The sequence below is a fragment of the Lissotriton helveticus genome, chromosome 6 (assembly GCF_964261635.1).
Source record: "Lissotriton helveticus chromosome 6, aLisHel1.1, whole genome shotgun sequence".
NCBI classification, from domain to species: Eukaryota; Metazoa; Chordata; class Amphibia; order Caudata; family Salamandridae; genus Lissotriton; species Lissotriton helveticus.
The window spans coordinates 1,063,696,337-1,063,710,972 of NC_136067.1; positions in this window are offsets into that span (position 1 = coordinate 1,063,696,337).

Genomic DNA, 14,636 nt, shown 5'->3' on the forward strand with positions numbered 1-14,636 from the left:
CCGGGCCCCGTGTAAGCTTTCAGGGAAGTGTCAGGAGTTCTGGGGGCATGAGCCGTCTCGCATCCCATCACCCGCAATCCTGCCTGTGCAGGCAGCATTGAAGGAGATAAGGCCGGGAGCTGCTGGATGGCATGGTCAGCTGAGAGAGGGGAACTGGAGGCCCTTTCGAGCCCCCCTTCAAGGGTGTGGTCACGTTCACTGTGATCTGGAGAACCGTCTCAATAATGCACTGAGAAAGGAGGAACAATAAAGTGAGATGATGACGTTCCACGTTGGAGTGGCACTTTTATTTTCACAAAACACATGTATATCAATAAAGCATATTGCTAAAGAACACACTTTAAGAAAACCTGGCTTCACTCTGCCAGAAGTATATGCAAGTTATCAGTTGTTTCTAAAATACTGCGATGCAAACAGAAGTGGCTATCTACTAAAATATGAGGTTCAGTTTAAATTAGAAGCTTTAAGAAGACATTAAAACCTGTTCAAGAAAATACTTCGCCTTCACACAACTTTCCTGAAGAGAACCATCATTGCAGGTTTAAGCATTTTGGCAAGAACAAAAATATCAGAGGCTAAGATCCTTAAAAGGTACAATTGAATTTAGCTGGATTAAACAGAGTGCATTTCTATTAGGACTAGTGCCTAGAAGCACCTAACTAAGGAGACTAACCCTACAAGATCTGATGCTGCAGAGATACCTTAAGAATGCAAGGGATTGGGTATCAATGGAAAAATACTAGGTACAGTCAAGATTTCTAAGAGATGTAAAGACATTATCTTATTCAGGAAGGCATCACCTGATAGAATAAGGCTTGGCAGTCCCAAATCAGATATACGGCTGGACGGAGAACCACCAAAAGACAGCTTGGAGAGTTCTGCCTTATGATTGTGATGGGGAATCTTTTATTCCTGAAATTGCAGAACTGACACTATCCTGACGTACTTTCTGGCGCAGGTGGGCTGACCGCATTGTCCTAGGACAGTCGGGGCGGTCAGGTGTCCTAACGGTTGGTTGGCCATGCTTGACCGCAGAACATAAACAAAGATCATTTTGTTCTGTACATATTTCTAAAGCTGTATGTGAGAGCGGAACGTACGCCAGGTGCTAGTACTGCAATACGGTGCGGCTGTTATTTCGGCAAGCTAAGTTTCAAAACAATATTTCAGTAAAAAAGTCCCAGAATGTGCCAACTTGTACCAGCTGGGTTTTGTGTACGTGTGTAGGGGCGTTGGTCTTGAAGCTGTGGAAAATTACTGTACTTCGTGGTGGCTCAATTTCAGCGCAACAGAAATGTACGTTTAACATTATTGTGGGCCTAGTGTATTTTGTTAGCCTAAGGCGTGTCTTTTTGGCCCTTGGCTTGGGTCTATAGTCCCGAAATTCAGGGAATGTGTGTGTTTGTATTTTCTGAATATACATGGCAAAAAGTGAGGGTTTTAAAGCGTATTTTCAGATTCTCTCTGGTGGGGCCATATAGGGCATTGATGCTATTAAGGTTGATAAAATACTTTTCTTGATGGTCAGATGGTAGAACGTGATTTTAACCCTTCATCATCTCCCCCGTCTTGTTCATTTATGAACATACTCTTTACCGAGTATCTTGGTGACCATTCAGCTAGTGGCGGTATCCAGGGCATGTCGTTAACATAACACTTAAAGCTACTTTGGAGTATTTCTTTGTCTTTTTCCCATCTGGCCTAAGGAGTATTTTGACATATTCTGCATCTCGTTCATTAAGCAGACGTTCATATTGTGCTGCTGTAGGGCCCTTGCTCATGGTCTTTCTGCCTGGGGGAAGTGGGGGAGCAGTTGGTATACCATAGTGAGTGCCAGGTGCTGCTACCTCGCTCATTTCTAATTGTACTCCAGTCCCATCCCCAGGAACTCGATCCATGTCTTCATACTTTGCTACCTATTAAATCCCTGTGCTAGCATAATTCATCCCTACTGCCTTGGTACTTAATCTTTTAATACAGTGACTCCCTATCTGAAAGGCGCAACACAGTATTATCATAATCCCAACTATGGGTATCATTAATTTCAATATTGCTGTGAGCCATGAAGGCATCCAGTCAAGATTGAACCAGTCTGTTGGAATAATGTCCGCAGCGGCACCTCCTTCATCGGTCATTTCTTTTCCTAAGTTGGTCAACTCCTCAATGACTCTTGCTATTGATCCGTTATCCTCTTCATTTCCTGGTATGAAAGTGCAGCAGGATTTTCCGATTTGATGACACAAACCACCATCTTTGGCAGTTAGCATGTCGAGGAAGTAGCGATGTTCCAAAACCATTAGTCTCAATGGGCGCAGTTCTCCCCTTATTGCATTTAGTCCGTCTCTGGTGCTGTTGATGGCTTTCATGACCTCATATCGGGTCACTTCCAGCCAACGGGCATTAGCATTTGTTTGGAAAATTGGCATTACCCCTCTGAAGAAAAGCTGGGCCTCGCTGAAGTGGCGTAATTCTTCTGGAACTTTACCAAGGGCCTCCGCTGCGAAGTACTCCGCTGTTCGCCGGTGGCGGTGGAGGAATGTCACGTCGCCAGACATGGGGTGTGACAGTATGTGGGAGGCATTCGATGCCGGCACAAACAGATGTACTTGATGCAAAGTCACCAAAGAGCACAGTACGAGCCACTGAGGAGGTAGGTGGAGATATAGGCGTTCTCCACAAGCCCAGTAGTAGTCCATTAATGCGGAGGTGCCAAACTGCATATCGAAATTGAAGATAGTTGTGTTAAAGTCTGTGTTACGCCCAACAGAGACAGAGCCATTACCTATGAAACAAATAGAAGGGTTTTTTAGTTTAAATGCTTTTTTTGTGTTCGGACATTCCTTCCCCATCCCAGGTGTATCTCTTTCCTTCCCTATTCCAAATGTGTTCGCAGTTCTCCTCAACATCCCAGTCAATGTCTCCCACCCATTCTGTTTCTCCAGCCCAAGGGGGACCTAAGGAAGCTGCTCTGCAATATATGGTATGGACAGGAACCCATTTATCTTTTACAAAAAGCTGTGCTCGCATATTCAGCACAGTTCTATTTTGGCACGGACAGGAGCTTTCATCGTGTATTATAGTCGGATCGCATTCGGCCGGGGGTACTGACACCGCTGCAAATCCTTCCCTCCTTACTATTGACTCATAATAATGTGCGTTTGGGTCTTTAACTCGATGCCAGTTACTTTATCACTTTTGTTAAGGCGGCTGTCCCGGTGAGAATCTTGTATATGATGGGGGTATAATCCCACACTGTGGTATTCAGGATGTCAGTGTCTAATCCCACCGTATTGATCTTGATCTGTCCCTCTAAGCGGCAAAGATACAAGTGCAGAAGGCACATGGCAATGTGTGGGGGTACTTCTTTGGGAAATATTAGTCTATCAGCCCCTACTGCATGCGGGATGTATGAACATACATAACAGGATTCGTTTGTTCTTGATTTCCCTACTGCTGTCATGTCCCTATACCATGAGTTGTCTACTAGGGAAGAGTGGACTGAATGATCTCTTACTGATAGTTGTGGGTCTAGCATAGGCCCTAGGCCTTCTTGTATCTCTACAAGATGTTGGAATGTTTTGGATGGGTATCCTTTAGACCTGCATCGACTCCCTATATGGGAACCAGGGACGAATGGGGAAGGGACACGGGGCTTTGACTTTGTCAAGTAGGGGGGGTGGCGAAGGCGAATCTACGTGTTCTATGGTGGCGGGAACGGTGTTGGCGGGACACTTGTTCTGTGACGTTTGTAGCTGTATTCCATGAATTATTTCTTTCCTCTGGGGTGAAGGGTGAGAGTTTGAGATGCCCACTAGTGTGTGTGTTGCTAGCAGTGCTATTTTCTAGGATTTCAGGACCTAGTGTGCGGTGTATTGCTTTCTGCTGTTTGAGTGTGACCGCTGGTACAGTGGCTGAGACAGTGGATACTAAGGCATTTTTGCTGCTTCTATCATTATAACTTTTTACAGCAAGAAAATAGATACACCAATTAAGCGTTATGAGTGCCACTCCAACAAGGATACAGGACATGTGTGATAAGGAATTCTCTCCCGCTCCAATTGAGGAGCCAAAGCGAATTCCCTCTCTTTAAGAGAAATTTAAAAACGTATCTCTTTCCTAGAGTAGCGTGATTTCTGTGACCGTGTGCTAGTTTGTCTTTCAAAGCGCCAGGATACCCTTTGGGTGACAGTGTTTTGCGCTATACAAGATTGGAATACATACATACATACATAAGAGTACATAACTTCGTATCACGGCTGCTGTATGCGTGGAACAGCACGGGGGTGTCTTCTTCTTCTTCTTCTTCGGCAGTGGACGGGAAACCGCTGTCCTCATTCAGGGGGACCATGGGCATGTCGCTTTCCTCTCTCAATCATGTGTGTGTTGCTGCGGAGGCGCAGGATCGAGCCGGACGTCCCGTCGGTGGATCCATGCCTTGTGCTCAGCTATCCAGACGGCAGTTGGAGATGAATCAGTCACTGCAAAGGGACCGTCGAATTTGGGGTCCTTCCACTTCCTGACGTGCCTCCGGACGAAGATCAGAGTCCCAGGACGAATAGGTGGCAATTCTGGATCGTTGGAGCTCTTCTCCTTCCTTTTGGACACCTGGGCAGAAAGGAACTGCGTAGCGCGGGTTAGTGTGCACACAAAATCGTAAAGCTCAGCTTTAATAATTTCAGAAGATGACTCACTGTCAGTTTTGGGCCTGGTGGAGGGGACAGTTACATTTATGTATCGTCCGGTGACAAGTTGGTGGGGCGTGAGGTGGTGATCCGAGCTTGGGGAGTTTCTTAGTGAGTAGAGGGCAAGTGGAAGGCAGTAGAGCCATTTCTTACCGATGGTGGCGCTGATTTTGCTTATTTTATTTTTGAGCAGGCCGTTGAGGCGCTCACAAATACCATTACTTTGGGGATGGTAGGCAGATGTTAGTTTGTGTCTGATGCCTAGCATTGTGGTCAGGGAGGAAAAGATGGCATTTGAGAAATTACTTCCGTTGTCAGTTCTAATGGCGTCGGGATTTCCAAAGCGTGAGATGAAGTCACGCAGTAGGAATGTGGCTGCTGCTTTGGCATCGCAGTGGACGCATGGTCCAGCTTCGATCCATCGCAAGAATGGGCATACCACCACAATGAGATATCAGTAATTTTGGCACCGATCGATCATATCTACATAGTCGCGGTGGAGTTCTTTGAAGGGGCCAGAGGGTTTGGGGATGGTGGATGCAACTGTTTTGAGCGTTGGATTTGGTGAATACTGTTGGCAGATGAGGCAATTATTAACAAAGAGTTGTATTAGTTCGTGGCATTGGGAATGAACCAATCTGCTTGCAGTGTGGTGGACATGTAATTTCGGGAGGCATGTGCGGGATGGTGGAGTTGGTCCAGTGCCACCGGCAGTAATGCTTGTGGCATGACAGGTTTCCCAGACACGGTCTGTCTGTAGATAAAATCGGCAGGGTCCTGCTGTACTCACCTCTTCTTCCATAGCTCTTTCTCTTGATGTGGTGCACTTTCTTGTATTTCTCTGAGGTGCAGTTGGGCAAGGGAATCGTATTGTTGTGTGTCATCTAAGGGGCAGGGAGCATTTGTGTCAAGAATGTCATTGTTCTTGTCTGTGCGCTGTGCTGGAGCTACACTATGTTCATGTGTGTTTGTCTGTTCTGCTGGAGCGACAGTTTGGGCAAGTAATATTGGGGCGTTCTGGGGATGTGGCATGTTGAAAGGTAAGGGGGGTCTGTCTGCAGCTTTGGTGACCCAATGTGCCAGAGCGTTATCTCTGGAGAGAAAGTCCTCAGGAGTAGGGAAAGGCACGGGGGGCCTGGCTGCCGCTTTGGCTGCCCAATCTGCCAGAGTCCTGACCATTAGTGTGTGCTGCACATTTGACAACCTCTACCTCAGTTGGAAGTGTAAGGGCCTCAATTAAGTGTTCCAGCAATTGTTTGTGGCACACAGGTGTTCCATCTGATTTGAGAAAACCGCACCTCTTCCAGCGCAGGATGCTTGAGTGTGTTGTTGTAGTGACATAAGCAGAGTCTGAGTACACTGTGATGCGGTCATCAGTCCCCTGGTACAAGGCGGAAATCAGTGCCACTAATTCGGCAGCTTGGGCTGAGTAGTGTGGAGGCAATGTAATTTGCTGTACAATGTCTAGGGAATCGGAGGACTCATGCTGCTGGTCCCTGACTACTGCAGCTCCTGTGTACCTAATCCCTGTTTCTTGGTCAATGATGGAGGACCCATCAACAAAATATACAGTGCTGTCTGGTAGGGGGTCCTCTTTTGCTGCTCCTGACTCGTCAGCAGAGTATGTGGCACAGTCATGGGTGTCGTCATCTGAGGCTGCAATGGGATGGGCAAAGAATGTGGCAGGGTTGACTGTGTGACATTTGACAACCTTCAGGGAGGGCAATGACAGTATGACTTCGTAACCTGGGCAGTTATCGTGGAGAAGTCAAAAACTCATTGACGGTCATAATTGATAAGTCCAAGGAATGTTTGCATTTCTTTCACAGTTTGGGGCTCTGGGGTGTTCCTTATGGCCTCAACTCTGTCTGGTGTTACTCGTCTCCCTGATGCTGATAGTACCTGGCCTAAGTAGTGTACCTCTGTTTGGCAGTACTGAAGTTTGTTTTTGTCCACTTTATAGCCTCTGTGAGCTAGGGTGGTAAGTAGAGAGATGGTGTCTGTTCTGCACTGCTGTTCTGTGGTGCTGCAGAGCAAAATGTCGTCGACATATTGCAGCAGAGTGCTGTCACATTGGAAATTTGATAAGTCTTCTTCCACTGTCACCGAGAGTGGTACCTCATACTGATAGAGGATCTCTGTTATGGGATATTCATCAGGATCACCAAAGAGCTCTTATTTGAACTTTCACGGAAGAGTCAACAGTGAGTGCCATCCTCCTCGTCAGGGGTGTGCCTGGTATAGAACAAACCATTGTTCCGTTCTCGTGGAAGTGAATGGTCATGTTTAATTTTGCCATGCGGTCTCTCCCTAGAAGGTTAACTGGAGAGTGTGGCGATTAAAGCAGTTGTTGCTCCAGCACCCAGTCTCCTATTTGTAGGGGTACTGGCTTGATGAAGGGGACCCTTGCTATTGCCCCAGAGAATCCCTGTGTGTCCGCTACTTGATCAGAAATAGGCAGCGGTCCACCTGTAATGCAGGAGTACGTGGCGCCTGTGTCAATAAGGAAGCTATATGTTTTGTTATTTATCGTGACCAGGACGGTGGGGTCATCTTCACCGCTCATGATGCATGATAAAACTGGGCACACAAGAGTTGTCTGTGGGCTGTCCTAGCACGCGTATCCTCCAGCTTGGTATTGTTGGATAGTGCCTTGTGTGAAAGGATTGTTGGGAGTAATTGCCACTCCTCCTTGGGATGTGGTGTTTTGGGCTTGGGGCAGCATTTGGTACGTGGATACTTGCTGTTTTGGCTGTATGGGGGCTTGCATCTGCTGGGGCTGCATGGGAGCTTGCATCTGCTGGGGCTGCATGGGAGCTTGCATCTGCTGGGGCTGCATAGTTTGCTGTGGGGCAGGTTGGGCATTGGCATACGATATCTGGGGCTGTTGTGAATACATCTGTCGTTGTTGTTGGAATTGTTGTGGTGCTTGTTGGATGGGGCCCATGGGTTGTTGGCCTTGCTCTCGAAGTCTAGTACGACATTCTCTTAGCATGTGGCCTGGTTTGTGACAATAAAAGCAGGTGCGTGGCCCTGCCTGTAGTTGGGCCCTTTGCTGTCCCAGTCCATTTCCCCTTCCCTGCATGCCTGTGTTTCTGTTGGTGTTATTTCTGTCATTGTTGTAGTACTGTTGTTGGTCATTCCTGTAAGCAGGTAGTGGTGCCACGTACTGTACAGGGGGCTGTTGTTGTACGTACTGCACTGTGGGTTGTTGTTGGGCCTGTACATACTGTACTGCTGGCTGTGGTTGGGTCTGTACATACTGTACTGCTGGCTGTGGTTGTGGTTGTGCCTGTGTCTGCACATATTGTATGGCAGGCTGCTGCACTTGTTGTGGAGTAGACTGGGTATTGGTGGCGAGGGCAGTTTGAGCAGCCTGTGGAAAGGTGGTAACTGCTGTCATTTGGCTGTCAGGTGCAGCCAACATGACAGTGTCTAGGGCGTCTTTTTTCTTATTGAGCTTCTGCTGTACCAGTTTTGCAGCTGCATTTTCAATAGCTAGCTGTCTACTTTTTTCCTGTTCTATTTTCTTTTTGCAGAAATGTATGATGTGGTCTTGGATCTCAGGCCATGGTTTTGCCTCCATGGCTACTACGCCATCTAATTTTTCCTGCACTTCTTCTGGCAGTCCTCTCTTGACCATATGGTTAAAAAACCCTGCTGTTTCCTCCAGTTGTATTCCAGGAGTCACCTAACTCCTGGTGCCATTTTTCTTTCATCCTGGAAATAAAGTTAATCGGGTCCTCATTTGTCTGCATTGTTAATGACATGAGAGACCCAATATCTGGAACATCAGGGTACTTTATTCGCAATTTAGTCCAGACTGCTGCCCTTATTTTATCAAATGGTTCTCCATCGTACTGGGTGTCGTTCATAGTTATTAACCCTCTACTGATACTTTTGAAAATTTCTTCTGCTTCCCCTCCCATGAGGGAGATGGGCAAACCTTTCATATCGCCTATCCCTGGGGTGGTGCCTGTAGTATTTTTCTCTAAGGCCACTATCCATTTGCTGGCACCCTCCGTGAGGGGCGGGAGGTTCTTCTTAATGGCTTCCTTCTCTGCGTAAGACCAACAGTTATAAACTGGGGGGTCATTGGCTCTGTTGTACAAAAGCGGCATCTGGCGGGTAATTCCTGCACCTTGATGCTTTGGTCTTGTGAGGTCGTATTGTCTAGCATATTTCTGCCATATTTTGAGACTGGCTCGCATATAGGCAGAGTCCCAGTCCTCATCTCCTGCACCTTGCAGCATACATTCTACTGCTGTGGCCATGTGCTGAGGTTTGAAAGACCCTTCGCTTGGCCAGGGGAGCATCTGCGGGGCCAAAGACTCTGTCCATCCGGCCAGATCGTCTTTGAAAGGGTTGACAGCATAATCTGAATCCTCACCTAATGTCACTATTTCGTTGGGAGTTAGGTCATTGTCTCGCAGGGCACATGGTCTGCTGAGGAAGATGCCATTACCCTTTTTTGCTCGAGTGCTACGCATGGAAGCGGTGCCAGTGACATCATACTGGATGTCCTCTGGGCGTCCATGTGTTCCCAACACTTGAAGACTCTCTACCTCTGTTGTCCTAGTCCTCCTTCTCCTGCCTATATCCCCTGATTTTGGGAACTCCTGATGTGGTTGGTAGAATGGGTTTGTCGTATTCGTAGCGCGTGGCTGGCTGGATGACTTTATCATAGCTGTGGCGGATGGTGGGGCAAACGGATCTACCACAGTTGCAGTATGTCGTGGTGGTAGGTCTGGGGGTGTGGAGTGGACCTGTGTTGTCATGGTAGTCGTGTGTGTGTGGTCTGGCGCATTTGTGTGATGGCAAGGGGAAGGGGAGCTATGGCACAGTACTTGCGTCATTCCTTCATTGTTTCCCATGTCTCGAGAGGGACCCGTGTTCAGTAAGGGTGTGGGTGGGAAGGTGGCTGTCTGCTGTTTACCACGGCCTGGCTCCTCGGTCCTTCCATACTTTCAAAGGGGTCTGCCTGTCCAGTAAGTTGTCGTGAGGTGTTCATTGTTGCTTGAGTATTTGATGAGTTAAAGTGGGCAATCTTGAGGGTCTCGGATAATCTGTCACTTATTTGTTCTAACTTTAATGAGGCACGTCGGACTACCTGGGATATGTCGTCATGTTCGGGGCTGCGTGGCATTTCTCTGATGAACATGTCTGTTCGGGTATCCCCATTGGGACTGTTCTCTAAGCTTTTATTGAAGTCTGCGGCCGTTCTCCATGTGTCATAATGGACTTGATACGGCGCCGGAGGGCCCTGTAACTGTCTGTCCTTATTCTGTTGTTGGACAGAGGAAAATGTGATCAGTTGTTCGCCTGGTGTAGCACTGTTACAACGAATTTTTTACAACGCACTACCATTACATCGCAACTTTTACCACGCAAACCATTACAACGCAATGCACTGGGGGGCGCTCTAGGATAGGGAATGTATTTAATATACTATCCAACACCTTCCCTGCTATCCACGGGGACTGGAGTTGGAATAGTAAATTAAATAATTCACTATCCAGCACCTAAAAGCACTATGCGTTGTAATGGACTGCGTGGTAAAAACCGCGTTGTAAAGGCATGCGTGGTAAAAGCATGCGTTGTAGTGACACCAATCCGTTCGCCTGTGTTTGTGCTGAAAAATGGCATGTGGTCTTGGGGGCGGCCTCCTGCTCCTGGGGTTGTGAAGCATTGGCGTCACGGAGGCCGTTGAGATCGGGGTATTGAGGTAGCGCGTGGTAAGACGAGGCGGATGAGTGGTGGGATGACGTGCGTGAGTTGTTTGATGGTGCTAGGGACACGTTGTCTGCATCTTCCTCGTCCATCTCAACAGGTAGGACTGCAATGGAAGTGGGGTTCAGTTGTAGCGAAAATTGCCCATTTATTTGTCCTGGCAATCCTGGTACCGTGGCGTGCAGTGTTGGACCACCACCGGTGATAGGCGTTACAGGCATGGGAATGACAGGGGCTGGCAGTGCGACGGGCATGGGCGGGCCACTGCTGGTGCCGGGTGGTGCCGATGGGGCAGCACTATCTTCAGTGATAGGTTGAGGGTGTTCGGATGGGTAAACAACCTTTACAACGCAACTTTTACCATGCAGTGCCTTTACAACGCAACTTTTACAACGCAAACTATTACAACGCATTGCGCTGGGGGGCGCTCTAGGATAGGGAATAGGTTTAATGTACTATCCAACACCTTCCCTACTATCCACGGGGACTGGAGTTGGAATAGTAAATTAAACAATTCACTATCCAGCGCCTAAAAGCACTATGCGTAGTAATGGTATGCGTTGTAAGAACCGCGTTGTAAAAGCATGCAATGTAAAAGCATGCTTTGTAATGTCATACATCCGTTCGGATGGGGTCATGAGATCACTTGGGAGTTGACTGTATCCAACAGTTGCCATGTTATTAGTGGTGCACTGTAGGTCTAGTTCTTTATTTTCGGCGGAGGCTATTGCGGTATACATGCCATTGGCCTGGTACGGTGGGGGCGCCGAAGGGGCAGTAGGGAGGGTGGCAGTGTGTTTTTGCGTATTGTCTTTAAAGATACGCCAGAGATCTAAGGTGGCCTTCCTTTTTTGTAATTTGGTGCCGCAATATTTGGTGTTTAGGAATGTGGTGGCGTGCTCGAGGATATTTACATCGAAGCTCCTTTCTGAGGGCCACGGATAATTCATATTCCTGGTCAGCTTGTGGAGCTCCCTACAATGTTTGAGTATGCGTTGTTCCTGCCCACCAAACATTTTCAGGACATGCTGGAGCGGCGTCGCCATGATGAGTTATTTGTGTGACCGGGAGTTAGACTCTTCAATGGGGGATGGTGTGGTCTATGCTGTCCTAGAGATCAGGTACGAGTTCACCTGCTACTGCCTCAAGGATGCGGTCATATTTGGCATTCTGTAATTCAATATTCTGGGAGGGAGTGCACCCAGGGAAAAGAAGCTGGCCCCCAAAGCAAGCGTCAGCTATTTTAGAGTGGTGTGGGTGTCTGTGGAAAACGCTTGATAGGACTGTCGGTCGTCCCCACCCTTCAAGGTCTAGGATCAAATATATATAAAAGCCAGCAGGTGTTTGGTATATCGTGGAACTCAGTATCCTGTTCATGGGGATACTAACGTATTGGTGATGCTGTGTGTTTTGCACAGAAGGGTGGGTGTGCCTCACCTATGTATTCTTCCCCTAGACGCTGGGAAAGTTGGGGAATTGATCTTTTATGAGTTCGTCTCCTACTTCACAAAAAACAATGTGCATAAGTATTAGCCTTAAGTCAAATTTGTCGGGTCCCCGATATATGCCTGTGCCGGAGAAGTCAGGAAATTCAAGATTATAACGGGCTAGGGCCAAGATTATTTACTGTATATGGTTTCGGGGCCAGAAAGAAGTGAAAGTGGTGGGGATTTCTAAGCCTGGAGATACTAGGCGGATATGTATGTGGATCCACTCGGGTGTTTTAAGCGATGATACGCTTATTATTCTTTTGTCAAATAGTGCCCGAAGCGCTTGCATTAGGCTTGTAATGAAATGAGTTGTGTCCTGTGTGAGGGTGTGCTATTTGCGTCTGTGTTTGAAGGTGTTTGGTGCCGGCTCAAGGGTGCACGAAAATGCTGGTGCGATAGATAGAGTAATTTGTCTGGTGTGGCTATAGTCAATGTTGAGTGCTTGAAGGATTGTGAGAAGAACCGTGCTGGTGAGGGGTGTTATGTGGATGAAACACGACAGACGACCGTCTGAAATGCCCACAACGTTATCGTTGATCAGGAATATTGTGATATTGTCATGGGTATTATCGTTCATTCCCCTACATAAAGTTGGAACAATGGGGTAAGTTGTCAAGGTTAGGTAAGGATGCAGGGCCTGTGGGATCTTGCAAATAATCGGACAACAGTGCTCTCAACAGAGGTGTTGTATCGTCCTCAGACTGTAAGTGGAAAGAATTGAGACTGAGGGTGTAGGGGAGTCAGGACCTTCACCTTCCAGAGGTGGAATGGACGCCGCTTCAGATGAAGCGGCTGACTGTATGGAATCTACTGAGGAATCTTCGTCAGTGATAAAGATGGGTGAGTTGGTAGGATGGTTAGGGTAACCTAGGTATTCACGGGATAAGAAGGGGGGGTAGATAGGGTGGAGGAATTAGAGGCTTCTTCTGCGTACAGCAGGTCAGGCCGGGTAGTGTCTGGAGATGGCGGGGTGAGAGATATATGTGGGAGGGCATTGTATATGTCATTCAGAGAGATCGCAGAAATGTGAACTTGGGTGTTTTGAGTGAAGTTGATGCCTAAAAGTGCCCAGGTAGCTGTCAGTAGGTCTCGGAGGTTGTCGTTAAGGGGAGCGATTTGGTCAGTGGTGGTATTATGAACGGCCTCAGGGATACCGTTAACAAACTGGATATTACAATGGACGATGCCTGGTGGGGCGTAGGACATCACGGATATAAGGGGTGGCAAAGCATAGCTTGTGTGGGGGGGCAGATAGATGGAGGCAGGGGGTAGGAGAACCTATAAGTTATCCCCCCCTCTTTTGTCAATCAATTGCAGGAGCAAATGAGAGACAAAACAGTGTGTTGGAATTGGGAAAACGCGAGGCAAGGGTAGGCAGTGGGGAGGGAGAGGGCTGTGCTACCTAGCAGGGGTGCAAATAAAAGGAAATGTCAATGAGTATGCAATCCAGACACCGAAGGGCTTGTGAAGAAGGAGGTGGGACAATGGGGGGGGGGGCAATCGTGCAGATGTTATCAAAAGCACAAGCAATGTTATCAAAAGCACAAGCAATGAGACTGAGGACATAAAGCACAACAAATGAACATGGGACAGTAAGCAAAACAGTGAAAAAAATGTATTTTTAAACTCAAAGACAGATGGAGCAATAAATACTGATCAGGTGAAAAGGATGCATCTTAAAAAAAAAGGAAGGAACGATATAGACATGACAGTTGAAAAAAGAAACAGAAATTATGGAGATGCTATAGTGGAGGAACGGAAGAGAGGCAGGGTAGGACCCTGACAAGGGGAGTAAAAGAGGTGGGGGTGGAAGGTGCGATAGATAGTGGAAGGGAGGTGGGAGGGGGGAAGGTGTGATGGAGAGAGAGAGTGTAGAGAGGGAGTAGAGAGGGATGGAGAAGTAAAGACAAAAGGTGGTCAGGAGGTGGGGGGTGCGCAGGGCAGGCGCTCAAGAGCGTCTGTGGAAGAGGGAGGGGTGAGGTGCCATGGAATACAATGAGCGACGGAGGCAGAGGGTGATCTGCAAATAGCACAAACCACTTCCTCTTTTTGTGCGCGCAGAGGGCGAGCTGACAAAGGCGATCGGCAGTGCCTAATGGTAAGTGGAAGTGACAGATAAACAATAATACCCAACCCTTGAAGAAATAAATCATGAAGAGAAGGAAGGAAAAGAGTGAAGGGCGTAAAGGCAGTCTTCATCAATGAAGTTGCAGGGGCTTAGAGGCACAGAGGAGCAAAATGCAGAGCAAAAAGAATATGAAATGGAATTTCAAGGCACAATTGACATCATGATGAAAACAGTAAATAACATGAATGTTTAATCCGAAATCATAATGCAAGACAGAAAAAGGTGGACTGTGTGCAAAATCAACCAAGAGAGAGGTGAAACGTATATTCTGTCAGGGAATGGAACCCTGACCCCATGCAAACCCTGAAGTACGGAGGGAACCTTAATCTATAATCAGTCGGGAATTAAACCTCGACCCCATGCATGCTGAGGGACCAAGACTCTAAATTTTGTCGGAGACTGAAACTCCGACCCCATGTACGGATCAGGAATGCTGAGGGAGCGGAAACGTGGGACCCTGGGCACACAGAACCAGGACCCCGCTCAAGTCTTAACCATCCCCACCGGGCTACAGCCGGCAGGGGCAATACAGGAATATCACAAAAACCACGACACCTGAAGCCACAAGTTGTACACAATAGAAACGGATACTGTAAGTTCTAACTG